Source organism: Heliangelus exortis, chromosome 1, assembly GCF_036169615.1.
Source record: "Heliangelus exortis chromosome 1, bHelExo1.hap1, whole genome shotgun sequence".
Lineage (NCBI taxonomy): Eukaryota > Metazoa > Chordata > Aves > Apodiformes > Trochilidae > Heliangelus > Heliangelus exortis.
In genome coordinates, this window is record NC_092422.1 from 110,138,554 (window position 1) to 110,166,275 (window position 27,722).

Sequence of the window (27,722 nt, forward strand, 5' to 3'; positions counted from 1 at the left end):
GAAAGCTTCTCAGTTTTACCTAACATAAGCAGATATTACTGTGTTACAGTTGTCAGTATCATTTGTACTTTCTTGTGCTTACTACAGGAAATTTCTTTAATATTACAAACACTGAATTCATCTAACTGCAAATAGCAGCTAAATGGCAAACGGCAAGGTTTTTTAAGAGTCTCTGCTGCACAACTTTTCTAAACCTTACCCAGAACTCCATTCAGATTCAAATCATGGTTAATGGGCAGTCAGTTCTTCACAGCAGACAAATGAACATTTCTCATCCTGTTCTCCCCTAACCTCAACTTGGGAGGATCATTGCTCATCTATCCTGAGTTACAGGAAATGCCTTGGTAATTTAGATATTTCTGTCACAGACTATTATGAAATTCTGATGTATTACTGCAGGCTGCCAGTAAAAATGTAGAGGAAAGCAACGACGCTGGCTTGACTTCACACGGGAAGAACTGCAGGTAAATTCAAACCCCTCAGTTTTCCTTTGGGAAGTTCTGGAAGCACTGCCACGTGTCTCAGAATGCAGGGAGATGTCCAGGGAGGGCAGTGGGGGCCACTCATGACCCTCAAGCCCCTCACCTCCTCCAGGCACACGTGGGGCTGCAGCGAACGCCCCAGACGTGCCTGTGCTGCTTTATTGTTTCACCCCAGTGGAGTCATAGAAGGCACAGACAAACTGTGGAGACGTCTAAATCTGTTTTGGGTCTTGTTTTGTTTCATGTTTTACTTGGGCAGGCCCAGAGATTTCTTCCCTCTTTCTGCAGCAAGGGCTTTGATTTATAGCAACACGGAAAGGCAGTCATCTAGACTTGCCCCACTTGGATTGCACACTATGGAAAGTGTGTTTAATTATGAAAAATTAAAGGCAAGGGGGATATGTTTAGACTAAGAATGTCGACGGTTTTTTGGCTAGAAGCTGAGCTGAACAAAAAGGGTAAGAATTCGAGAGCAACTGCAAAGGATTTATTTACATTTTTAAAAAATCTACATATGTTTTCACTTAAAGCTCTTGGGAGGGTCATTTCAAAGATAAGGACTCCTGGCTGTTTGCATTCATCTCTAGCTCTATTCCCTCTGCTTGCAACTTGAATCTTAATATACAGACCACAGCAAAAGGAAATGCATGCCAGGTGTGACATATCAAGTGACACAAATGCTCAGTCATAAGTAACAAATTTTAAATTTATCGAGTACTGTGAGGCCTTCTAGTAACATTTATTGCTGTATTTTGCACTGTTCAGTCCACAGGAGTTTTCTATTTCATTTCTATTCTTGCTGCCAATGAGAAATAAAATCTATAATCTTAAGGTGTACACTTTTTAAGCCCTCCCAAATCACAAAAAAAAAAAAAAAAAAAAAAAAAAAAAAAGACCCAAACCAAAACTGAACCTAACACAACAACCAAACACCAAACTTTTTATTTTTAAGGGGTTTTTTTGTTTGCTTTTGTTTTTTTCGTTTTGTTTCTGCTTTACTGTACCTTCAATGTGGGTTACACTTAATCTCGACTTTAACTGCCTAAGCCTCAATAATATTTACCTTTCTGGAAGAACAGATTTGAAGAATTGAAAATGGGCCATTAGTACTATTCATCACAAACAATGCAGCACGATTTAAGCAAGAACTAAGTGCAAATATGTGGCATCCTGAGTCAGATTAAATGCCCGGCCACCCTAGTGCTCTGGCTCAGTAATGAAGGCTCCGTGACCAATTTTCATGACAACACAGGAAAAAATCATCTGAGAAGAAAACTACAGCAAGGGAACTCTGGATTTCTTCAGCCTAATCTTCCACCTTTATGATTCTCATATCACAGAGCTCTCAGGCTGCAGCTCGCCCGTGGAGTGGGGACAGGGATCATCCTGCCTGCAGTTTACCTTTGCTAAGGAGCTGTTATTACTCTATAACAGCTCAGGCTCTGAATACAAAGGTGAAAGCTTTTATGCATAGCTGGGAGTCTGGACTGCAGGGTAGGGAAGCTGTGATTATTGTCTGAGAGCTCTGTGATAGCCAGAGAAAGAGGGACCGAGGGGAGGGAGCAGAGCCCTGCCACATAAGTGATTTTACCGTTGTGGACCTCAGAAGAAAAAGGGCTAGAGGCTTCAAAGTCCTTCCTAATTGTCGAGAGTCTCTGTGCTAGCAAAGTGCTGTATGTCATTACACAAAAATAAATGCAAACTTTCCTAAGTACCTTGCTGCTTGGCATATGATGTGTGCAGACTCAAAATGGCCAAGGACAGTTTCAGTAGAATTTCAAATATGAGAGGACGATTCACAAAGTGGTGGAAAACCAGACAGCTTTCACCTACTCTGAGATTTCAGAAGATTTATGGCAGGTTTCTAAGCAGCAGACCTTCACCTACATACTAACTCACCTATGTACACCTGTAGTGGGTGGGTAATGTAAGCAGTACCAGGACAGTGGTTTATTGATGATTGTTGCAGGTACAGATTTCTTTGGCTGGTTTAAATTGCCCACTTCAAGCCCCATGAAACCAGGTATCTCACTCACCATCAGTTCAAGGATGACTTTTACCATCTGAGCATTTTGTACTGCAGCTATCCCACATAATGCCACTGGAGTTTTTCCTTTAAGAATCCAGATCGCAGCATGCCTCTAATTGGTAAGGAGAAATAATAGCAATATGAAGAATCACCACAGTGTCGGTTTTGTCAGACACACCTAGATAATCCCAGCCTGTGAACTTTCTGTCCCATCTCCAGGAATGTTTGGCTCTGAGACAGAAAGCAAGCAGTGAATGCCAAAGCAGGCAGGTAATCACTTGGCAGCAGACTCCTTTGGCTTAAGCTTGGAGCCAGAAAATGGACATTTTCATGATAGTGGCATACAGACAAGAGTATTCCTTGAGGGAAATAAAGCTTGTTCTCAAACTCTTCACAGGTGACAACCCCATCTGCTTTATGCTTTCTATTCTGCATACTTGTGTCAGTTACATCTTTGGAAAGTAACAATTCAATGTGCAAATTTTTTCCTAGATATGAGTGGAGGAAAAACAAGTAAGTCCTCGATTAAGTAATCAACTTATTATAAACTGCATCACAGCAAACACTGAATTCTCATGATTGAATGCCACACAGAAAATGGAAACGGAAAGAACATATTTAATTTGGGGGTCTGAGGAGAAGAAACATGAATGACTGCATTGAAAAAACATAGTATTATTTAGTTTTTATCATTGCCTGCTTTGCACTGGACAGGAATTCATAAACATCCAGTAAGGCCCATTTCAAATCCCCTTGCTAAGCCCCAACCCTCGACCTGGGAGAACTGATATTGAAGCAGAAACATGTCAATCATTTTTGCCAATTAATCACAATAATAAACATGAAGCAAGGGTGATATTGCCAGGATAAGGAGAGCAATGTCTATGCATTTTGAAACCTCGCCTAGATTACAAGGTTAGCTCAATGAAAAATCATCTACAACTTGTCTCCTAGGTCCAAGGGATATTCCTGATGTATAGCTTATTCATTTCCTGAGCTGATGACACATGCATTCAGTATGTAGCAAATGGTAACAGGATTGCATTTCACACATATTTCCCTGAGTTTTTGTTTCCTGAGTACTCTCCATGCTTCTGTGTAGAATGTTTCAGGCTAACAGCGATTCAAATGATCACCAGGTTTATCTGGAAGCTTGTGAAATATATCAAGTGCTATTTGCATGCATCAGGCTTACTAGATACACTGGTAACAATGGTCTCCGTGATGGTCTTATCTGACAAGGAGATAGTGAAGAGATTTCTATTTGGTTTATAGCTGTTCTCTAAGCTTGTCTTGTAAATGGTAACACATTCTTGTTTGGCATCCAAAAGAACAATGTCACTGATTTGCAGAGGGCATCAAAAGTTCTTCTGCATTTTTATTTTTATTGTTGGTCAACATTTCCTCCCTCTGCATGCTTAGTAACACTTCCACATTAATTGTGCAGACCTGCAGCAAGAATTTATACCTAGCTCTACAGGTAAAGCAAATGATGAGAAACAGAAGCTGTGCAAATTGCCTGTAAAGGCAAAGTGCACACCCTCCCCTAGAACATACAAGCTTATGTTGCCATGCAATTAGGAAAGAAAAGGCATATTTTGAATAAATATAGTAGCCATAAAAAGTAAAACGAGCCTGAGATTAGCTGGAGGTCTAGGCTCTCTGTCTAGAAGTAGCCCAGCTCCTCAGGTGATCAAAATTCTGGGAGAAAAAGCCCATGTGCAGTGTATAAACATCCACGGCATCTCTTGGGTGTCAGAAACCAAGCAGGAGAAGATGGGAAAAACCTGGTTTGCTGCCAGCTCACATTTTCATTTTGAACAAATGTGTGTAAAGAGTTTAGACAGAGTCCCTGTAGACCTCGATAACTGTTTATCTGCTCAGCTTCAAAGAAAACCAAAGAAGGGATGTGATGAAATCTAGTGCAATTGTCTCTTTCAAAGCCAAGAAAATATATGTGTGGGGGGCTTTTTGTGGTGAAAAAGACTAATGGCTAGGTGAGTGTGGGACTGAACAGTCTTTATATTGAGACATAAGAAGAAATTTTTCTTTGCCATTATGGGAACAGTGATCCGTCCATTGCTTTCTAACCACGAATGGTGTGTGTAGGAGCCTCTCCACTTGAGGAGCTGATCTGTGCTCCTCCAGCAACAGCTTTTGATACATGCTTGTACAGGCTGGTTGCAGGTTAGCTCTCATTCATGAGTCATTTTATTTTATTTTATTTTTACCATTTCCTTTCTCTGAAGCACTGTCTATAAATAGCGCATTACCCGAACACTGAGGTGGTGGAAAACACGTTAGGAATGGTGTATACAGGCAAATTCCTCCTGCTTTCTCCCAGATAAACAGCCTATCTCTGGTTACCAACCTAAAGTCATCAATGCTTAAACAAGTGGTTGGCACTTACTAAATAATCAGAAGAGCAGGAAAAGCTTTTGGGGAAACCAAGTCCCTCCTGCAGCTTGAATAATTCTGCTGTGCTTTGGGATGGTCATGAGCTCATCTGAGGTTTTCAGATCTCTGAAAAAGGCAAGCTTCATAACTCACACAAGAACCAAATGAAGCAGGCTGTACTCAGGGAGCATTTATTTAGTTTTATCCTTTCTAGCTGTACCCCTAGGATACTGCCTTGCCATTAACGTGGTCTTCACATTTTACTGTTAACTATATATATATATCTTCTCTGTCTAACCTAAATTTATTTCCTCTGTTGTGATTTAGCTGGTAAATCAATGAGGCTGCTCCTTAGATTGAGAGTCTTTGGAGATCAGCACAACTGAAGAAAAGATTATATAAAAAGGGAGAAGGAGATCATTGCACTTTTACAGTGAAATACTGCCAAGGAACAAGCACAAAGAATACATGGTGGCATATGTTTGGAAACCTTGGGATATAGCTATGCTCTAACTGGCACCAGTACTGACTTTTGTGTAGCTTTAAACTGAGCTGGCAAATAACACTGTGGGGTTTGCACCATAAGCTTAACATAGTCTGCAAAAGCCAAGCGAGGATGCTGAAGATGTTCATGCCAGCTGAGGGAACCATCAGCAAGGCTACTACTACTGGTACAAAAAAATAGCCAATTTAAGTTCCTTATCATGTGCTCACCACAGTGAGCTCCTGTAGGCAGGCAAAGACACAGCCTGCTTAAGAAAAACAGCAAAAACCCCCATCAGCTTATTGTCGGTGGGTAGGTGATGTACAGTTTGGCCTAGAGAGGGTTTCTGTGGCCAGTAGCCAGACTTCCCAGAGCCAGAATTCAAATCCAACAATGCTGTCTGGGGAAGCTGGTATTCCTCTTGATTCAAACCAAAACAAGAGCTTCAGCTTTTCAAGTTATGAGCTCCTTAACCTTCTTTTGTACAAGTGTTTACTCAGTATGCACTCAGTGTTAGCATAAAATTCACTCAGGGCTTTAATCAAAAGCCCTGAAGAGTCTGGGAGGAAAGTAAGCAGATCTTACTATTCTACAGGGTTTTTCAGTGGAAGTTGGGTTCCTAATTCTTTCAGGTTGAGTTGAACAGCATCTAACCTTTGGGTTAGGTTGAATCAACTTCTCTAGCTGATTCTAGATAGTAGGGGAATAACAAATTTCTCATCAAAACCATTCACTTTTGACTCACCAGTTAAAATGATCAGGCCCTGTCAAGCACATGAACCCAAGTGAGGCTAAAGATTAGCTTAAAAATGTATCCTGTCTCTGGAGTCGGAAGCCTTAACTGGTTATCTGGTTCATTGTGGCACATGAAAACTCCTGCCATGTACTCAGAGTACACGTAGGAAAGTGTTCTGTATGTATCTGGAGAATGCCTACTGCATCAGCCACTGATCCTGACTGAGGCCTCATCATTGAGCTAGAGATGAGTTAATGATAATTTTCTACTTGATGCCAGGGGTGGATCTGCAGAGCAACAGTGAATGGGAGCTGGCATTTGGAAGTGCAGCCTCTGCACCCATGGGACACATGACTCTGACAGTCAGGATTGGTGAGCTTGGCAGCACTGAGACAGTAATGATTCACTGGGCATCCAGGCAAGCAGACAAGTGCATCCTGGCTCCGACTGTCTACGTATCAAAGCCTTCCTCCACAGGCAAGCAGAAGTTAAGAGATGTATGGCACACACCAACCTGACACCCACACACCTTGAGGCAGGACATGGCTGAGATGCAAAGTTTTAGTGGAAGGTGGAGTGGAAGGTGAGGAGATTTTCATGTCTCTCATCTTTGACATGCCCACAAAGTCAGGGTGGGATAACCAAGCTGCAAAAGGTAGGGTAGTTCAACTCTTACGCCTTCTACATATATGTAAAGTCCAGTCAGTCTTTCAATATGAGCCAACACCTTTTTTTGCCAGCTTATTGTATAGCTGTCCACTTATGCTGCTCGGTTGGATAGAGTTTGGTGACACAGCTACAAGCAATTTCTATGGCAAAGGGAAGAAAATGGTTATCTCAGCACTGCAGCAAAAATCTATTGACTATGATAAAACAGCTCAGAAGAAGGGATGCTTTCTTGCATTGCACTGGCAAGAACTGTTTTTATAGCACTGTCCAGATTAATTTTTTTTTTTAAAATGTGCACTGCACATGTATGGACTAAAAAGCAACTGAAAAAGGCTCTGAGGTTAGATGGTGCAAACTTTGAGAAGAAGGTGAAGATGATAATTAACAAAGGATGCATTGAATTTTTAGCATTATGTCTCAAAATCTGAATAAAAAGAAAATTATTTTGATAGATTTTTTTGCTTTATGAACTAGGCATCAGTCACTATCACCTTATCCTAGTACCCAAGACACTATGACTCAGTACCTATATATTCTCAAGGGGTTGTATTTATGAAAGCAAGGTAGAATGGTTCTTATCTAACTGAGCAGGACACCAGTTTGTCCCTAACTATATACAGCATCATTCTTGAGGCTGTCTTCATTCAACTGGAGACCACAATCTCTGCAGTCTTAGCTGCATGGTACCTTGCCTCTGCAGAACCACATTGCTCATCCTATTCTTTTGTTGAAGCGTGGAGAAAAGGGGATCTAGGGGATCTGATGGTGGGCTGCCTACATTGGGTGCTCTCAGCTCAACACCGAGTGCAGCTCTTGATAGCTATGGGACACACCTGTTTTCCCATAACACAAATTATACAACCATAAACACTGCTGAGATTTCCTCAGAGGAAACTGTATTTTCACCAGAACATCATTAAGAGCTTCTTCATAAGACAAGGTCTCTTAGCTTCCTAAACAAAAACCTCTTAGTCGTGCCTATTTCCCACTGCACTGGGCCCTAGTCCCACCCCTTCTTTGTACTTCTTCAATGTTCTCACCTTCCACCTGTCCAATAAAACTGAGATGTCCCAACCCTCAGCTTCTACCTATGTTTTGGCTGATGCACAGCCTCTCCGAGTTTCTCCATTATGAACCAGAAGTGCAGCCACTTAGGCATCCAATGTAATATTTTTAGCATCCCTGAGTTCAAGAAAAGGCAGCTGCCTCCTTCACCCCATAACAGGATTATCAAATACATGCAATAATTTTCCTCTTGAGGTACCCACATCTTTTCATTGACAAGAGCAAGCTATGTGCCATGCTTCTGGGTTCCTGAAGCTTGAGGAAGTAGGTATCATCCATTGATATGATTTGAAGATGTTGCTTGAGATTAAATGTAAGGGTCCTATCTACTTTAATCTACAAAAATGTCCAATAAACATGAAGTTTAAGATACCTCTTCCTTTTTGAAAGATCAATGCTATTTTTCTCTTTTATATCCAACCATGCATAAATCAATGTCATTGGTGCCTAAGCACATAACTTTTTCCTTAGTGGCAGAAAATGGGTTTCTTTAAATCATTTGAAAATAGTTAGAAGGGTACTTCCTGTGCAGTGATAATTCTCCTGATGTATTATGTAAATCACCCAAGTGAGCAGTTCTGTTAATTGCCTACATAGAAACTTTTTTTTCTGCATGAGTTGTATGAGATCTGTATGAGTTTTGATTTGTGCCACATCTGCCTCTAGTAATGATCCACAGACAGATATTTATATTTGAAAAATAGCTCGAGCTGTCTTGTGAATATTTCATGGCATCCATGAGGATGGGTACAGCAGCATGCAGTCTGGTACTTCATCTTCCCCCCTATTTTTCTTGTAGAAATTAGTGTTCACTTAGCCCCTCTCAGGAGACTATGAAAAGTCATTGGCACTGGTGGGCATCAAGTATATGATTTTCTTTTAGTGAGAGACAGATGAGCAAATGGTTCTCAAGAAAGCTGACAGAAATTTAAAACACAAACTTGGAAGGAAAATAGCTTCTACAAGGATCAATCTGTGCCAGTATGAAGGGATTTATCATCTTTGAACAATCTTTTAAATCATCTCTTTCATCTAATATCTCCTAATATTTTTCAAGTAATTTTATATTTTTTCCTAAGAGTGTCATATTTCAGAAGATTGGGCAATTGGAACAGCTGAGGGTGTGCCTTTCACAAAAGCACCTGAAGAACAGGGCATCATGCATGGCTGGACATTGATCAATCAAAGGGACAACTCTTTCCTACATCTCTAGAAATGAAGGGCAAGCAAAACATACCTTGTTTGGATAAACCAAACTGATAATGCTCTTCTAGGCAGCATACACATAAACTAATGTTAAGCAAGAAACTAATTTGGTTACTTCCAGTTCATCCCTATAATTCACAGGGATCACAGCTCCAGGTAATATGTGGCTGATGTTTGCTTTAAAAGCAATGAAAAATAGATATTTTTAAATTGGCAAATGTTAGTCCTTTCACCCATGCAGGTAGCAGCCTAGAAAACATTGAATGACTCTGCAAAAGTCATGAGCTCTTTTTTTTTTTTTTTTTTTTTTTTTTTTAATTTTCTCTGTCTTGTAATACAAGAACAAGGAGATACCCAGGCAAATAAAAAGTTAATAACTGTCAGACTGATAAAAGACAAAATTTGTATACTTACTGACCTCAGTCCAAGCAGGATACCAAAAAGAATTAGTCATATCTAAGAATAATAAAAATATTCACTGTCACATTAATCATGGGATGACTTCCTAAAGAAAATCCTGGTTCCTGTTTTAGACCCTATGCAGATTCCTGCTTGCCTGCCTCAGAAAGAGACTTCCCTCAGAGACAATAACTTGTGTTACTATCTATTTTTGTAAGTATTGGAGCTTTCAGTGAAGACTCTGGTTCTGGCTGCTATTGGACATTGTTTTGAATGCCAATTGCTTTGAAACAAATATGAAAATATTTGGAGTAGAGTCTTTCCAGTGCTTTCTCTATAGACCTTTATGTCTGAGGCAGATCTGTAATCAACCTAGATAACATTTTAACTGAAAAAAAGGAAAAAAGAAAAAAAAGAAAAAAATGTCTGATTTGATTTGATTTGATGCATGATGTTTGTTGAACACATTTAGGCATGACCAGGTTCTCATTCTGGATTTTGCAGTAGATGGGCCCTTGGTAGGAGTTAATGGTAGCTGATAATATACAAGATACAATATACAATAATATACAAGTTAATGGTAGTCAATATACAAGAAATGTTTTCTCCAGCTCTTTGAATCCAGAGTCATAATTGAAACTACTGTCAGAAATGGTAGGAGAAGGCCTTGAATACTCTCAGGTCCATGTGTATTTAGTTTTTTAGAGCTAATGAAGACAGCCTGAAAGAAAAATATGTGGGAGGAGGTTTATTTTGTTCCTGAGTGTGTTGTGTCCATTCCTTTGGAAAAACAGAGAACTTCAGTTTGCAGAATCTTTCACTAGAAGCAACTTAATGCCAGATTTTAGAAAACATGGCAACACTCTTCTGGGCTCCTTATGTATAATGATATGGGCTCATATTCTCATATATGCTTCTCTGCTTGCAGTTTCTAGCTACATGAAGACTTACATTTTTATGTATTACTCAGACTTTATACCTTACGCATATGAACATGAAACTGGCAAAAAATTCACATCTCTTAAGACAAAGTTGAAATGTTCCCTTAAAGGAAAAAGAAACACATTCCATCTTTTGAGTCTAAAATTTCTTTTGTTTACTTCCAGCTATTTATTTTACTGTCATACAGATAGCAAGTAGAGCAGAAAAAATCCCCCAGATAGGAAATGATGGTAAACTTTTGGAGGTGCTAAAGCATACTGAAACACACATTATTACAGTGAGAGTCAAAAAATAGTCTACTACTTCAGTTCCACAGCAGTACAGACTTGCAGACTCATACTAACCATGAGGATATACAATATTAATGAGACAATTAACATCTTGTGTTGAGAGACTCAGCAAAGCAGCATCCATATTGTTAGCCACCTCCAGCACATCCAAATTACTAACCTTGTGTGTGCACAGAAAGAATTCCAGACTATTCCTTAGAACAGGGTCTGACATGTGCAGTGGATTGAGGAGGAAACTTTTTAAGAAAGACAATAGAGAAAAGCTAAGGTGCATCTTAAATCTTACTGCTTTTTATGATTTAAGAGTGATTTAATTAATGATTCACAGCCCTTTATCTCTTACTTGTGAAAATCACTATTTTCCTCCCCCATACTCAAGGAGGCTATAGTATATAGATAGTAACTTATCAAGCTGAGAGTTTAAAGAGCAGTTCCCACATTACAACCTGACAGGACAGTTAGACAAAGGAAGATCCCACATGTGAATCTACCAGGGGTCAGCTGCAGGGTAGATGTATCAGTGTCAAAAAAGGTGTACTCTTATCTGTGGCTAGAGACAAAACTCCAGTGTTGGGCTAATGTTGGGTAATTTTGAGGTTTTATGGTTAGACCAAAGGGTCTGACTGTCCCTAGTGACTATTCAGAGATCAGGTAACACAGACCTACAAGGCCAAGGGGGCAAAAATGTCACTTAGAGGAGTGAGACAGATGAGGATGGACTCAGCTGTGCAGCATATTTTTGCCCCATGCACAGACCCACTCAGGAAGCTCACATCTGTGCGTTTTTGAATTCTGGATGTCTCAGGTAGGCTAGGCAAAGTGTACAAATGCAGCTGCAGGTGGAAAATTACTTATATATTTATTAAAATATTCTACATAGAAGAAACATATCTCACTTTTACACACATGAACAAGGGCTTGAGGAAAGGGGTGCTTTCTCTCAAGGCTTTAAGATTGACAAAGAATGCACCTGGAGGATAGTCAGTGAACAATAAAAACTGAGGGGAGAGAAACATTCACTCCTTGTCTGGGAAGTTATCAAACTCGTAAGACCTAGGGGCTACCTTCAGATGCATGAGCAGCTTCCATTGAAGACAAGAAAAATGGTGTGTCTATTTCTGTGAGCAGAAGTTGATCCTGGCCTTAGGTTCTTTAGAAGGAAGTATTTTCGTGCCTTTGTCTGAAAAAAAAAAAAAAAAAAAAAAAAAAAAGAATAAAAGAGAAAAAAGAAAAAGAAAAAAGAGAAAAAAAAAATAAAAAAAAGAAATGTATTTGATTCCTCTTTTAAAAGCAAAAAATAAACATCATAAAACACATTATTACAGACAACCTTGGTGTGGTCTTCATGTCTTCCCACCCTCTGGCATTCCTCTCCCTATGTCCTTTTTATTTAAATAGAAATTACATGTAGTAGACAACTCTAAAGAAACCTTATATGGTAATTTTGCTGCAACAGTAAGAAATGATCAGTTTTCCTGTCAGACAGCCAAACAACACTTCTGCAGTGCTTTTTGCGCTGACTTCCAATCTTAACGAACATTTGGTTGAAAAGCATGTTTCTGTTACAGTCCTCATCTCAGCTATGATGTCTGAAGTTTACAATGCTCTTTTGGAGTGAAAACCAGGCAAGAGCCACCCTCGATAAAAATAACAAGGAGAAAATCCCAGTGAAGGAATTCAAGCCAATTTTTGCAGCATGTCAAGGGTAATGTGGGCCCTGCCAATTCAGAAGTAGGCGATGCATGCTTTACACACTTAGCACAGATGCAAGGGGAATAAGAATAAACTGACCAGACACAAAATGCTCACAAAGGTCTGTCTGACACCCTTGTGCACTCCACCACGCACAGTGATATTGGGAAATGTGGCTGCCTCCATCACCTTGGTCCTGCTGACGTGATGGAAGGAGGAGGGCAGTGATTCCCTGTGTGGTGGGAAAATAACCCAGAGCAAACTGAGTGCTGCAGCAGGATACAAGTCCACGAAGGGCTGCTTATATAAGGGAGAAAGTTAACTTTTTAAGCTCAGATACTTCTCACCTTCATGAAAAGGACACCTTAGCTGCAAGACCTTCCTGCTGTGCAGTCACAGACGTTCTCTCTTTTGCATGCACCAGGGAAAGTAGAGGCGGTGGGACTACACCACAAACCTTGGTGTGCAGCCCAGCACAGCCAGCTTTTGTTCAGGGACTTAATTTTCTCCCTCAAGAAAGGTCACACATCAATTACTGTATACAGCGTACTTCATTGAGAGATTACGGAACACTGTCAATGAGGCTATGATAGAAGTCTGTACTGCATCAGGAAAATCCAGCAGTTTGATTTAGCTGATGGATGTGTCATCCGTTCCCAATATCCTGACTACTATTAGAAATGAAAGTATCTCTTCCTTTAACTGCTTCATACATCTCATCTGTTCTTCTGGATGAATGCACCATTAAATGGCAGTCTATAGACGTAACATTTGGTGGGGAGAGGGCATGGCTGAGGAAAGTAATATTCTAAGATCTTCATATCTGGGTGAGACATACAAATTTGAACATAGGCACATAAATAAATGGCTCAAAAATCATAAAGACCAAACACTTGTAATGCCTCTTGACATTGGAGGGAGAAGCATTTCCAAAATCTCAGAGGAGTGAACCAGCTGTTCAGGAATGAAGGGCAAACTGGTATGGGGTTGTTGGCAGAAAGATTGAAAATGGCCCTGCTTTTCTGCAGTAAGTGTTGGTAAATGTGGGTCCCTTTATAGTATTTCACAGTATGCCCTCCCACACTCATAGTTACCTGTGAACTGTGGATTGTTCAGGGAGTTTGTCTGATGGGGAGTCAGGCCAGGAATTAAAAATGAGTTAATGGCACTGAGACTTTTTATCTGACTCAATCCTCTGCACAGGGTGGATGGAATTGGAAGAGCCATACTATTATTCTTCTTAATCTTGTGTTGCAAATGTAAGGAGGGTACACCAGTACTCCTGGGGTATGTTAAGTGACACCAGAAGAGGTTATTTAACCTTGATTGGTTAACATTTATTAATTAGCTTAGAACCTGCTATTGTTTTGCTTGTCAGTCTTCTACCAGTAAAAGAAATATTAAACATCTGTGGAAAACAAATAGTCATGCCTCAAACACTGGGTAAAAAATGTATGTACATTTTCAAAAGTATCCTGAGATCATTTACACCTGAAGTATTTTTTTTAAAAAAAGGTTCATACCCAAAAATGAATGTCTAGTGAGATTAAAAAATTCTAATGGAACTTCTGTAGATGATGCGAGATATGGGCTTTGAATATCTAAAAGACATTAGTCAGTCTGCCCTTAAGTTATTTAGTCATCTTGAAGGTTTTTGGCTTTAAGAAGCTACGTCTCTTTTCACCCCAGAATTCCCTGAGGTTCCTGGGTATATAAGGGAGGCCTAATCTTCTATGTAACAAGGTGCTTTGGAAAATTTTCAGGCACTGATTTTGCTGACACATTTGTTTGAACATAATGGCAGTACCATTCTTTATACACTGGTAATAAACTAGCAGGAAAGAGTGCAGCATTATTCATATTTTCTGACAGATGGGAAATGGTGTGGTAAGAGCATTTGCACCAGCCCTCAGTGAGCACTCACAAGAGTCACCAGTTGATCAGGGGTTAAAAGAGAAACTGAAGTATAAAAATCACAGAGCAAGATGAGGAAGCCTTGAAAGATGTATACAAAAATAAAGCTTGCACCGCAGCTCAGACCAAATTGAACAAGGTCTGCACAACATCTGGTCTGGAGATGGTGGGATAGCAGCTGAGTGGCAGCACGTCTTGCAGGCTGACAGGTAGTCAAGAGAAGATGCATTTCAGGCTGACTGGGAGGCTGTTCCTCCCAGGCTGGTTAGCAGGGTGCCAGCTCTCCTTCTCAGACTTCAACTGGAGTCTGTTGCATGCACACAGACCCAGGGAAGGCAGCCTGTGAAGAGGAAGCAAGGGGAGCTAGGTGGGAGACTGCAAGGGGATAGGGAGAGAAGGATAGAGCAGGAAGGTGCAGGGAAAGAGGCAGGGGGTTGAGCATGGTTTTAGCAGAGAAGGAGGTGGGTAGGTCACATGTAGCTACAGTAGAAATATAGGGCAAGGTGTGGGTGCATAAAGGAGGAGGAAAGAGAGGTCCAAAGCAGGTGTGCCGAAGGCTCACTCACCACTGAGCTGGAAAGACTTAAGTAAAACCAGTGAATTATGCCTGGTTTCTTAGACACCCAAACGGGACAAGGTGCCCACTCTTCATGCAATGCTCAGGCTGAGCTGCAGAGGCTTCTAGGAGAGAACATCTGCTGTATGGAAAAAGGAGTCAATGGCACAGAAACAATGGACATGAGCACAACCAGCAGCCATGGCAGGGTCAACGGGGTGTTGAACTGCACACTGTGTGAGCCAGGAAAGGTCAGATTCCCTTAAACTGCAGGGTCACATTCAGCCATGAGGACCTGATCCTTCAGTGCTGAATATAGCACCAAAAGAGGAAGAGCCCAAGAATGCAATTCCACTTTCCTCAAGGCTGTGGAGCTTAGGTCTCGGGTGGCTAGCTACCTGTCCTGGTTTTGGCTGGAATAGAGTTTAATTTCTTCTTAGTAGCTAGAATAGTGCTATGTTTTGGGCTTAGCATGGGTTTGATACGAGAAGAATTCTGGTATTATACTGATGCTTTTACCTCTTGTGAAGAAACCAAGAACTTTCTAACTTCCCATGCTTTGCTAGTGAGCAGATGCTCAAGAAGCTGGGAACAAGAACAGCCAGAACAATAGGATCACATTGGCCAATTGAATATTCTATATCATGCAACACTGTGGTGTATAGATGAGGGTTGTCTTGGAATTTATCTCTTTTTTTCTGGGATTGTGGTTTTGGGATTCATCCAGGATCCCCACCCGGGGATGAGCTGGGCATTCACTACTCAGCAGGTGGTGAGCAGTTGCAATGTGCATCATTAGTTTATATATGCTATTATTATTATTGCTGGTTTTACTGTTATTGTTGTTTTATTTAAATTATTAATTTTTTAAAATCTCAACCTACAAGTCTCTCTACTTTTCCTTTCTGATTCTTTCCCCCATTCCATGGGGGGTAAGGGGAGAGCAAGCAAGTGGCTGCGTGATATTTAGTAACCTCCTGGGTTCAGACCACAACACCACCCTTTCTTGAAACTTCCCCAGACCAACAGGAAGCAAATTATCACTCTTTGTTCTCCAATTTTTGGGCTACAAAGACTGCTGAACACATTTCCATTTTAAAATATCACAATTATGTAATAAAGAAAAACGCATTTCATTTACTTTGTCTCAGTTTCACAGAGCTGACTGTCCTAAACATCACTTTAGAAATCCTCAGTATCCTATGAGAAATGGAGTTACCTGCTTTCTGAGTCTCTCATGAAGCCAAGGGAGGACAAACTTACTTTAGACGAGGAAAAAAAGAAAAGTAACAGCAATTTAACTAGGGACTGCATCAACTAACTTGCCAAGTCACTTTGTCCACCTCCCAGCTTTACACTAGGTTTCTTCCACAGTGCCTTGCATTCTCTTTCTTCTTGGCTCGTAAAGATCCCAGTCCTGCACAGATATCCACATATGTCTGTGAAAGTCCCAGCAGGTGCTTTGGTCTGTCTGTGTGATTTAAGTCACAGTCCTCTTCTGGTGGGGCTCCACTGTTGCTAACACTCACTTGCTTAACTACCTCACGTAGCAGAGTTCAGCTCATGTGCAAGAGTTTGCAAGACTGGCTATTTGCTTGAGAGCACTTATAAAGAGACATTATATGAGGCTATAAATATTTGGAAAGTGTCCAAGAACAAGTTTTTAAGCTATAAAAGTAACATTGGGGGTGAAATGACAGCTTCCATTGTCAACAGAGCAGTGCTTTATTACAATTTACTAGATTATTTTTTTTTTCTCCTTAGAAATTAAGGAAATATTTCAAGAAAAACATTGCAGAAAGCTTTCTCTATCTTAGCTTCTGTACTCAATCACCCAGATATTTGCTGGAAAGGTAACACAGCCAGGCATGCATAGTCCAGGAAGTTCCTGCAGAGCACTGATGACAACCTTCTGATGCAAGTGATTGAGGAGCCTACAGCCCATTGCTGGATCTGGTATTAACAAATAAAGAGGGTCTTGTTGGGGATGGTGAGGGGGTTGGGGGCAACCTTGGCTGTAGTGACCATAAAATGGTGGAGTCTACTATTTTGTGTGGAAGAATTAGGAAGATTACAACCCTGAGCTTCAGAAACGCGAGCTTTAGCTTCTTCAAAGGTCTACTCAGTGGAATTCCATGGGTCAGGTCTCTGAAAGGTAGGGATGATCCAAGCTCAAGACCAGTGAATCCCTATGAGGAAGAAATCTAGCAGAGGAAGTAGTATACCTGTAGGGATGAGTAAGGACCATCTGGAAAAAAATAAAGGAAAGATGGTAATTTACATAATCTGGAAAACAGGACTGGCCACTTGGGAGGAATATAGGAACATAGAGAATACAGGAATGCAAAGAGGCCCACCTGGAAATAAATCTGGTGAGGAGTATGAAGGACAACAAGAAGGATTTCTTCCAGTACATCAATAAAAAAGGGAAGAATAGGGGAAATGAGGGCCTGCTGATGAATGACATGGGTGGCCTTATGGCTGTAGACACAGGGAAGACAGAGTTATTGAATGACTTCTTTTCTTCAGTTTTCACTGCAAAAGCTAACCCTCTTGAATCCCAGACCCTGAAGAAAAGAGAAAAGGTCTGGAAAGAGGAAGACTTTCCTTCAGTAGAGGAGGACCAAGTTAGAGTCCACTTAGCCAAACTGGATGTCCATAATTCCATGGGCTCTTAAGGGGTGCCTCCATGAGTTCTGAGGGGGCTGGCAGATGTTATTGCTAGGCCACTCTCCATCATTCTTGAGAGGTCAAGGAGACCAGGAGAGGTGCTTGAGGACTGGAGGAGGGCTAATACCACTGCAGTCTTCAAAAAGGCCAAGGAGGACCCAGGAAACTACAGGCCCATTAGCTCTCACCTCTCTTCTCCATAAGGTGTTGGAAAAAATCATCCTGGGCATCATCACAAAACACGTGAAAGCAAAGAATGTTACTGTGAGAAGTCAGCATGGATTAAACAAAGGGAAATCATGCTTGACCAACCTGATTGCCTTCTCTGATGTCGTTACTGGCTGACTTGATACGGGGAGAGCAGTGGATGTTACCTACCTTGACTTCAGCTAGGTTTTGATACTGTCTCACATAACATCCTCACTTGGCAACTAAAGAAGTGTGGGCTAGATGAGTGGACAGTGAGGGGGATAGAGAGCTGCTGTGTGACAGAACTCAGAGGGTGCTGATCAATGGGGCAGGGTCGAGTTGGAGGCTTGTGACCAGCAGTGTCCCCCAGAGGTCAAAACTCAGTCCAGTCTTGGTCAACATGTTCATCAAGGACCTGGATGAGGGGACAGAGTGTATCCTCAGCAAGTTCACTGATGATACAGAGTTGAGAGGGTTGGCTGACACACTCCAGAGGGCTGTGCTGCCATCACAGACCTGGACAGGCTGGAGAGCTGGGCAGAGAAGAACCTGATGAGGTTCAATAAAAGCAAGTGTGGGGTTCTGCACATGGGGAGGAGGAACCCCAAGCACCAAAATAGGTTAGGGGTGGGCCTGCTGGAAAGGAGTTTGGAGGGGAAGGATCTGAGGGTCGTGAGAGACAGTACATTGTCCATGATCTAGCAGTGTGCCCTTGCTGCCAGGAAGGCCAATGGAATACTGGGTTGCATAAAGAGGAGTGTGGCCAGGAGGCAAGGGAGGTCATTCCACCCATCTACTCTGCCCTGGTGAGACCACAGCTGGAATACTGCATCTAGTTCTGGGCTGCCCAGTTCAAGAGAGACAGGGAACTACTGGAGTCCAGAGGAGGGCAACAAAGATGACTGGGGACTGGAGCATCTCTTTTATGAGGAAAGGCTGACAGAGCTGGGACTCTTTAGCCTGGAGAAGAGCAGGCTGAGGGGAGACCTTATCAATGTCTACAAATATCTAAAGGGTGGGTGCAAGGAAGATGGAGCCAAACTCTTCTCAGTAGTTCCCAGTGATAGAACAAGGGGCAACAGGCCTAAGCTGGAACACAGGAAGTTCCATTTAAACATAAGAAAAAACTTTTTTACTACAAGAGCAACAAGCACTGGAACAGGCTGCCCAGGGAGGTTTTGGAGTCCACTTGTCTGGAGATATAGAAAACCTGCCTGGATGCAGTCCTGTGATGTGCTCTAGGTGATCCTAGAGCTAGTGGGAGAGTTGAACTAGATGATCTCTAGAGGTCCCTTCCAACTCTGACAATTCTGCGATTTTGTGACTTTTCCCAGAAAGTCCTTTCTGCCCTTGTTTCAGATAATGAAAGACCCACCATCTACCAGAATACTAGAAGAGTCTTAGCTATGCTTGAACATAATCTGGAAGTATCAGGATCAGATCTGGATTAAAAGATCATTCTTTTTAAATGCTTCTGTTTCATCCAGTGTATAAAAATAACAGGAAAATCAGAATGATCCTAGCAAATCAGCTTTGTGATGCTTTCTCCATTAAGGTTACTTATTCAAAATAATGCAGAAACTGATTCAGTGCAGAACATGCTCCAAGTCATACAATGTCTCTGTTTGTCCAGATGCAATAAATTACAACATCTGACAAAAAGCACATAAAAGCAACTCTCAGAAGAGGTTATAGGAAGGAATGATTCACAGAAAACAACATATATAAATGACATAATAAGGGCAAAAAAAGCACCTATCGTAAAAAGGGGAGGAAGGCAAATTACAGGAAGAAAGAAGCCAAGAACCTAACTGTAAATACATGGAAGAAAACTAGAAGATTATCCAATGGCCAGTCAGTGTTTTTTAGAGAGAAATCATATCAAAAAACTCAGTCACTTTGGGAAGATAATAGCATAGTTTACCTTTGTGGTTAGGGAAAGATATACACTTCATATCCCTTAATTTTAACAAAGCTTTTTGGCAGGGTAACACTGACAGACCACATAAGCAAACTAGAGGAGTACAGAATGGATGAAACAGTTACAGGGGAGCTATAAAGCTGGCTGGAAAACTAATGATTTGGGTTGGAAAGGATCTTAAAGGTCATCCAGTTCCAGCCTCTGTGCGTGGGCAGGGACACCTCCCACTAGAGCAGGGTGCTCAGAGCCCCATCCAACTTGGCCATGAATACTGCCAGACATGAGTTGTTTGTGGACAAGTTACATGATCATTCTGGAGTTTGTTAAGTGTTTTTTTCATGATACAGTGATACTTAATATTTTTATTAATGACTTCAATTGTGGAAAAAAGGAAGATGCTTATTAAAATTTGGAGATGATAACCAAACTAAGTGGACCTGCAAGTGTATCAAAAGACAGGATAAATCTAGAATAGTCTGGCTGGGTGCTGGAATCGTGTTAATAAAAATAGACTGTAGTACAGCAGGGGCAAGTGGAAGGTACACGGGCAGGAATCATCACCATGAATAAACTCATGATCAGAAAGAAGTTCAATAATAGCCAGTATATGGAAAAGGTAAATGTTGCATCAGAAAGTATAAGTACAAATAAGTGAAATTAGACCATCTCTATTCAGAACTCTGTAAAGCTTCAGCTAAATATTTGAACATCTGTCCAGTTTTGGGCAGAATACCTCAAGAAATGTAAGGATCAGTAGAAAAGAATTCAGAGGAGTTAATGAAGAAATACAGAAAAAACAATCTCTGGCAGAAGATTGAATAAATTCTGACTAGCAGAAAGCAAGGTTTACATTATGACCAGAAAAATTCAGGCTAGCTGTAATAAGTAAACTTGTTAAAACTGAGCATACTGAAGTGATGGATTGGTGTAGACTTCTGTTGGAGATCTTTAAGGACATGTTAGACAGCATGTGTGATGAAAAAGATAAAGTTGCCCAGAGAAGTTGTGGATGCACCCTCCTTGGCAACGTTCCTGGCCAGGTTGGATTTGGACAATCTGATCTACTGGTGAATGGCCCTGCCTATGCAGGGGAGTTGGAACTAGATGATCTTTAAGGTTACTTCCAACATAAATAATTCCTTGATTCTATGATCTTTCCTTCAGGACACGGAATGTATTTCTTGAGGGGATATAGAGGTAATTATATTAATTTCTTCGCTAAACTGCTTTTGTAAAGAATTGAGTTTGGAATTGTTACTGCTCCTAGTAGAGTGCTCGAAATGTCCATTCAGTAATTGGATCCTCATTTTAACTGGGGTTGTGAAGTGAAAGATTCCCTCATGTACCAAGAACTTCAGACAAAGGCATCAGATCTAGGTGAGCTTGCAAGATCAGGTTGCAGCTGGCTTTGGTAATGCTTGCCAGAAACTGCTATCTTTGTGTGAGCTTTTGTTGGAATTGCACATAAACAGATCTGTTATCTTGCTCAGTCTAAAATTATGACCTTGGCTGAAATGATGTTTGCTTAAATCAGTTATTGGAAAAGTATATTCCAAGGAAAATTGCATGCAGCAACGACTTGAGAGCAAAGAAGAAGCCAAGATCAAGATCACTTTCTTAGTCTGGAAATTCTGTCCAGAAAATGAGGTCTTTCATTCATGCATATAAAATACTGAAACCCAAGAAAGACTGAGGCAAAATCAGCAGAGGTGTATCAGAAGAGTTTAGTATTGAATAAATTCAGTTCCAGGTTTGATTTAGAGATATACTTCTCTTTGTACTGAAGTATAGCAAGAAGTGTCAGTCCTGCAGGATGCAGTGCACCTAAACCAAGCACAGTCAGCATTTCATTGATGCAGGCTTTGAGGCTGAGCTAGCTAGCCAAAATTGCAGAGGGATCTGACTCCATGGGGAACCCCCATGTGGTATAACTAATAATATAGCAGGTAAGTGGCACACATATAGTCCACTTAAGTGTAGAGGCTGTGAAGCCATTTGCTGAATAATAAAATCATAATAACTTAGCTAAATAGTATGTGACAATAATAAAAGAAAGGCTTTTTTGGTTGTTGCAGATGACTCTAAAAGATGGATTTCTTAACATCAAGGATTTGAAAAAGTAAAAGACATGAAGTATAGTTGTGACAGGAGACAGGAAGAAGCTGGGGTGCTGAGTCTCTAAAATTACTGAGAGGAAACTATTAACTCTCTCTTCCTGATTATGCAGGACTTTCCCCTTATGGTACAGCCCCCCGTGCATTTCCAAAGGTTGTTGAAAATAATTCAGCCCCATCTCGTGGGATGCAACTATGCTAACTAATAATTTGGATTTCTTTTTTCCTGATTCTTTTACTTACATTTTTACATCCCACTACACTAGCCCTTGGATGACCTGCATACAAATTCCTTTCCATAAATGGAACTTCCACCTTTCAAAAACCCCATACACTGTTGTCACATCAGGCTCTCATTTTATTCTGAGTTGGTCAAAGCTACAACATAATGTTCATATTTATTTCTGGTAATTTCCTTCCATAAATCAGTCCCTCTATTTCCTTAAACACATCTGTTGCTTTTCTCTGAATGTCTTCCAACCTATCAGTATCTTTCTGGAATTGAAGGAAATAGGATTTTGTCCAGTGTTTTAGGTGAACCATTACTTCAGAAGTACTTTGCATTATTTATTCCTTTAAGTAACTGCAAAAAATTTAAAAAGCTATTTCCAAGTAGCCTTGATCAGTAAGATGTTGGTGGTCTGCTCTGTGTGGAACACCATTCTGTGCCTCATGTGGGACATGGCTTGAAAAAAATACCCTTGTGCTCAAAGCAAACTGGACTTAACTTCACAGTCCTCTGCAACTTCTTCAACTTGTAAAGATTACAGATGCTTGACTGAAGTTTTCTAGTCTTCATAATGTATAAATCAGGTTGTGAATAGATATGGTAGTAAAACCCATTTCTGTGCAGATAATCTGCATGATGATTAAGTTTCCATTGCAGACATTCTTTTGAGATGTTCTTGGCATGGTTTGCAGCTTTTACACTGCCTGAATGTTCACCTCTAGTAGTTACAAAAATTAGTCACTTCTGTAAAAGTGGACCACAATGGAAATTAAAACTGAATCTTTAATTCATGTTTATGCTGCTCCTTTTCATCCTTCTCCTGCAGCAGGTTTCCTGAGAGACCCAGTGCATCCCAGTGCATCAGGCACCAGGAAAGAGGAAGCTGAGTTGTGGCAATGGAAAGAGTATAACACAAGAATTGCTCCAGGCCCCTCCTTTCACCTTGAACTCACAGAGCTGATCCAGCTCTGGGATCTGTGCTTGGCTGGAAGAGCACTTCTATTTATGCACTTCTCTTGGTAAGTCTCCCCCAGGATTTATGTTGCTGCCTCTTTCATCTGCTGGTGGTTCTGCCTGGGTTTTTGTATTAAGCATGGGTAGATACAGGCATCAGCATACAGCAGCTCTCCCTTTGGATGTGTGAGCCAAGGCAAGAATAAAGCTAGCACTATTCACATCGTACTCAGCTTGACCAAGGATGAAGCAGTGTCCTGGTTTTCACCCAAATCTAGAAGCAAAGGGTTCATACTTCAGGGACATTGGTTATCTCCTTGCAGAGTTTTATTTCCAAGAAAGCTATGATCAAGCTACGCTTATACGGCTTTTTCTATTCCTTGATGACAGTCAAATCTTGACCACCTAGAAAGAGGGAAAATCCTCACACAGCCACATGAACACACACCAAAAAGTGGTAATTTGTAACTGTGCCTATTCCACTCTCCCTTGTTCATTCTTGTTTTTTACATACTGCTTGTGATATTCCCCTTTCTTCCTAGGAACAAGAATTAGAGTAAGCCACAAACCAGCTAAATCTTACATGGACAAGTGGTCTAATCAAAACCAAAGATAATACCTTGGGGAGTTGGAGGACTCATATATGGGATGGTAAGAGCAGACCTTCTGCTACCTAAGAATCTGTAAAGCAGATTTAGTTGCTTTAAAATGATGGCAGGACTGTTATCACCTGCTGTGCTCACGTTCTTGCCATCACTGTTGATATAACTTGGAATCCAAATCTATCTCTTATAAAACATTTGAGTGTTTTATTTTGGATTTTATTTTGTTGTGTTTTTCTAATGCACATCAAAGTCATTCATAATTCCCAGAATTTTCTACACTGAACTGTTTGCTTAAGCAAAGACTCTAGTGATGGTGTGAATTATTTATTTAGACAGTCTACTTTTAAGTTGGGGCCAACATTAATTTGGCTGGGTCACTGGTGTTGTGGATTTAATTACCATGTAAATAGCTATGGAACCTATGTCTTTAATTAGTGTGTTAAATTCTACACAATTTATGAATAAAATATAGTAATATTGACATTTAAAAAGTTATTTTATTAATGAAGAATTTATCAGTGTTCCCTTGCCTTTTGTTAATTATGTGTCTTGCATTTTCTGATATGTTAATTTTATTTTGTATAAATATTTGTCCTCATTAAGAGGAATACTTTGTCAATGTTGACTGATTATTTTTCCCCCAAAAAATAACCTAAAGGTGAATTCAATTTTTTGATCTTGGGGTTCTTACTCATTTATGAGAATCATCTAGCTCTGTCTTCTATTAAGTCCTCTTCAGCAAGATCTAAAATTTCACCCAAGATATTGCCTGGCTTTCTTTACATAGTATGCATGCTGGGTTGAAAGAGGTATAGGATAGGATTTAGCCAGCTGTGTTTCTTGCAAAAGCGAATAAAGTCCAAGTTTGGCTAACATACCTCTGTCCCTTCTGTGAACTTATGCTGCTAGATTATTAATTCTCACTTGATGAGAGGCTTAAAGAATTCTGATATGGAACGAAGAGAATTATCAGAAAGAATCTGTGGTACCAAGAGTGCTTCTAGGTCAATGGGAAAGGCATGATCTTGTATAGGAATAGCTATGTCCCTCTGAAAAGCAAAGACCTTTTGAACCCCACATTCTTAGCTAGAGTAATTCTGACTCCCTTTTCTTCCCGAAGAATAGACCAAACAACCAAATAAAATTGACATACAACCACGAGTCTCTTTTGACACAGAGCTTGCTTATTTTTGCTTGCACAAGAGTTGATAAGGTGCCAAGCCCATCAGGGAGGTATGGTGGATGTAGTGGTTGGGGAAGGACAGAGCAAGGGAAGCAGGTGTGAAATGTTCAGTAAAGGCAACAACAAATTTGCCTCTGCGAAAAGGGAGAGATGGAAGCGACAGCTACAAATTGTCATATGAAGAACCAGCTCCTTTTTAATAAAAATGGAGTCCCTTGGTTTTATCTACACAGTGATTTGAAGTGAGAACTGATATAGGAGGCTAGGCCATTAGGAACTCAGACTGAATGCTGTAGCTCAACTTTGCTGGTGAGAAGGAGCCTAAAAACTGAACCCTGGCATGATTTAGGAATCTAAATAGCTCAAGATCAAGTCAGTCAGAGAAGCAAAGTATTGCTTGAAAACAGCTTTACAGGAAGTAATAACATTGTAATGATCGAATCAATTAAACAAAGCATATTAATTAAAAAATAAGGTAGCACAAAGATTAAAAAGATCCATGTGTCTTGCATTATTTGTGACTGACAGTTGGAGAGATAAATATTAGAGATAGAGATAAATATTGCTCAAGTTTCAGATATGAAGTTGTAAATGTATCAGGCTTTCATTGTACCTGGAGGTAGGAAAGCTGCTATGAGTATGAGCTCAATGCTGAACAAGCAGCACCTTAGAACACAACCCTTTTTTTTAATGAGCCAGTCACATATAAACCCCACATTAATAATAACATGAAAGGTAGATAGTTTTAGTTTATTACAGGCTCTGGACAGACTTCATCAAATGTTAAGACAAATTAAGCTGAGGTTACTTGGTCTTGTACCTCTTGACCTCTTATAGCTGTTAAGAAGAGTTCAGTACTTCTACCACTCCTTGTCAGAACATGTAAGCTTTCTGTTTAAATATGCTTTATCTATTATAGCTTCTAACCTATGCTAGATCATAAAAAAAGATGTCAGGAGAAGACAAACAAAAGGAAGCAGTCATAGTGGAGGGTCAAAACATATCAACAACCACATTGCTAAGGATGCAAACAAGTCTGTGGATGCAAAATTTGATGTGGTTCCAAGGACATGGATGAGACAAGCCACCAGATGGTAAATCTACTGTGAGTTCCTAGGACAGTGCTGAGGGAGTATCACCTTTACTTGTCCAGTTCTCACTCATGTCTTTGTAGGTACATAGAGTTCCTGTGGCACATAGGTCTAGGATGTTGCTCTGGGTTATGACAGCCAATGCTTTAGCTTTGAGTGATGATCTCCTGTGATTTGTTTTCCCTTGACTCCCCGTTCTGGCCTAACTTGGACTAAGAATGCTTAATACAGGTTGTGTGACTAGTGAAGTGCAACTTGGAGGCAGGCAAGGGACTGCTGGGGAGACAAAAAATCCTGTTAGCGTTATTATGCCCACTCTCTCAGTCTCTCTGATCCTCCTTTCATTAGAGATTGCTTTTTTACTTCAGTACTTGCACAGCACCCAGCATAAGGAAGCTGTACGCTATGTCTTGAGTAACCATGCACTGCTGAGAGGCTCCCCAGGGAAGCAGGAAAGGGAGGAAGGGATGGTCTGGCTCTGGCTTAGGGAGGCTCTGCTCAGGCCAGAAGTGGTGAGCCGAGTATGTATGGTGGGGGACCCACTAAGAAAAACTCACCCCACCAGCTGTCTTGTGTCCTTCATGGCTCATGCACTACAGGACTTGCAGCAATGCTGCTACTTGCATTTAACAGGGAGAGCTTTTAATCCACAGTTAATTATAAGATGGAGATCATGTGTATTTGGATATGTGTGGGTATGTATTTGCACAGCACTTCACTGGCACAGCAGCTATTTTGATATGACGAATTGCTGATAAATATTGCACCTTTGATCACCTCTTTAAATCTGAATTTTATCATCCTCACAGGCTCTGTTCTATTGAGCAGGCTATATGAACATGTTTTTTTTCAGTTTCTACATTATTTCCCCACAGATGTGCAATGAGTCAGTCTTAATGGTCAAGTTTGTCTGATGAGATAAGATTGTGCGTCAAAGGACAGATGGAGGATCTGCGCCTGCACATGGATGCAGATCCTGCCTCTTGTAAGTCACCTAGGAACATGGAGAACCTCTTCTGACTCTTGAGGTCTTTAGAATGCATATTACTTTCCACTGCAGACAAATTTCAGGTCATCAGGATTAATTCAGCTGCAGTTAAAACTGGGATTTGAACATTGATTTAAGAGTAATCCGAGAGTAATCCACTGAGCTCCATGTTGATCCATCTCCACCTGTTTCTACAGTTTGAATGTTGCCATTTTTGGACTGCTACTAAATTCACATTTTCCTTTCTACTTTCATTGTTTATTTTTCTACTATGCTGCTAATTTTGTGTATATACTTTTTTTTTTGAGATGCAAATGCTTTCAGGCTTCCTCTGAAATGATCTGATCGTATACGTTTGAGAAATGTTTTAACATCATCTGCTACTTTCTTTTCTAACATGCATTTTAGACAACATTGTGATTTGTTTGAACATTAAGTTCATTTGTGGATGGAAGCCAGCATACTGCTTTCACATCATAGATCTGCACTCAATTGTGTAACATTTGGATCAGGAACATTTAGGATTAAATATGTTTTCTAAATGTTTTGAGAAAGCTTTTCTCAACAGAAGCTCTGGTGCAGCAGTCACACTTTTCAGGTACCTGATCTCAGTTCTTGATGCTTCTGAACAGCAGGATTTTGAAGATTTCTGCCAGAAGGTGACTTAATGAGTTAATTTTACTTTTTTCTTTGTTGCCTTTCACCTCCTCTATTTTATTGCATTTAAAATTTAAACAAAGTCTGCCACAAGCAAATTTGTTTGTATGCTTCCCTTTGTTTGCACTGAGATTTATATATTTGCATATGATTACCATTCCTTCTTACACTAAAATCAGTTCTGCTTTAGTGTCACTATAATCTAAGTAAGGGATATCCTACTGCGACTTCAACATAATAAAGACTGATTGAAGTGTCAA

At 40.4% G+C, this 27,722-nt stretch overlaps 1 long non-coding RNA gene across 1 annotated transcript; it reads left to right on the forward strand.

Annotated features, from left to right (window-relative positions):
- LOC139802673 (uncharacterized) lies at positions 1–27,722 on the forward strand. The gene is made up of 4 exons (XR_011728744.1): positions 1–464; positions 18,443–18,526; positions 22,811–23,589; positions 26,693–27,722. It is a non-coding gene; the product is annotated as an uncharacterized lncRNA (long non-coding RNA).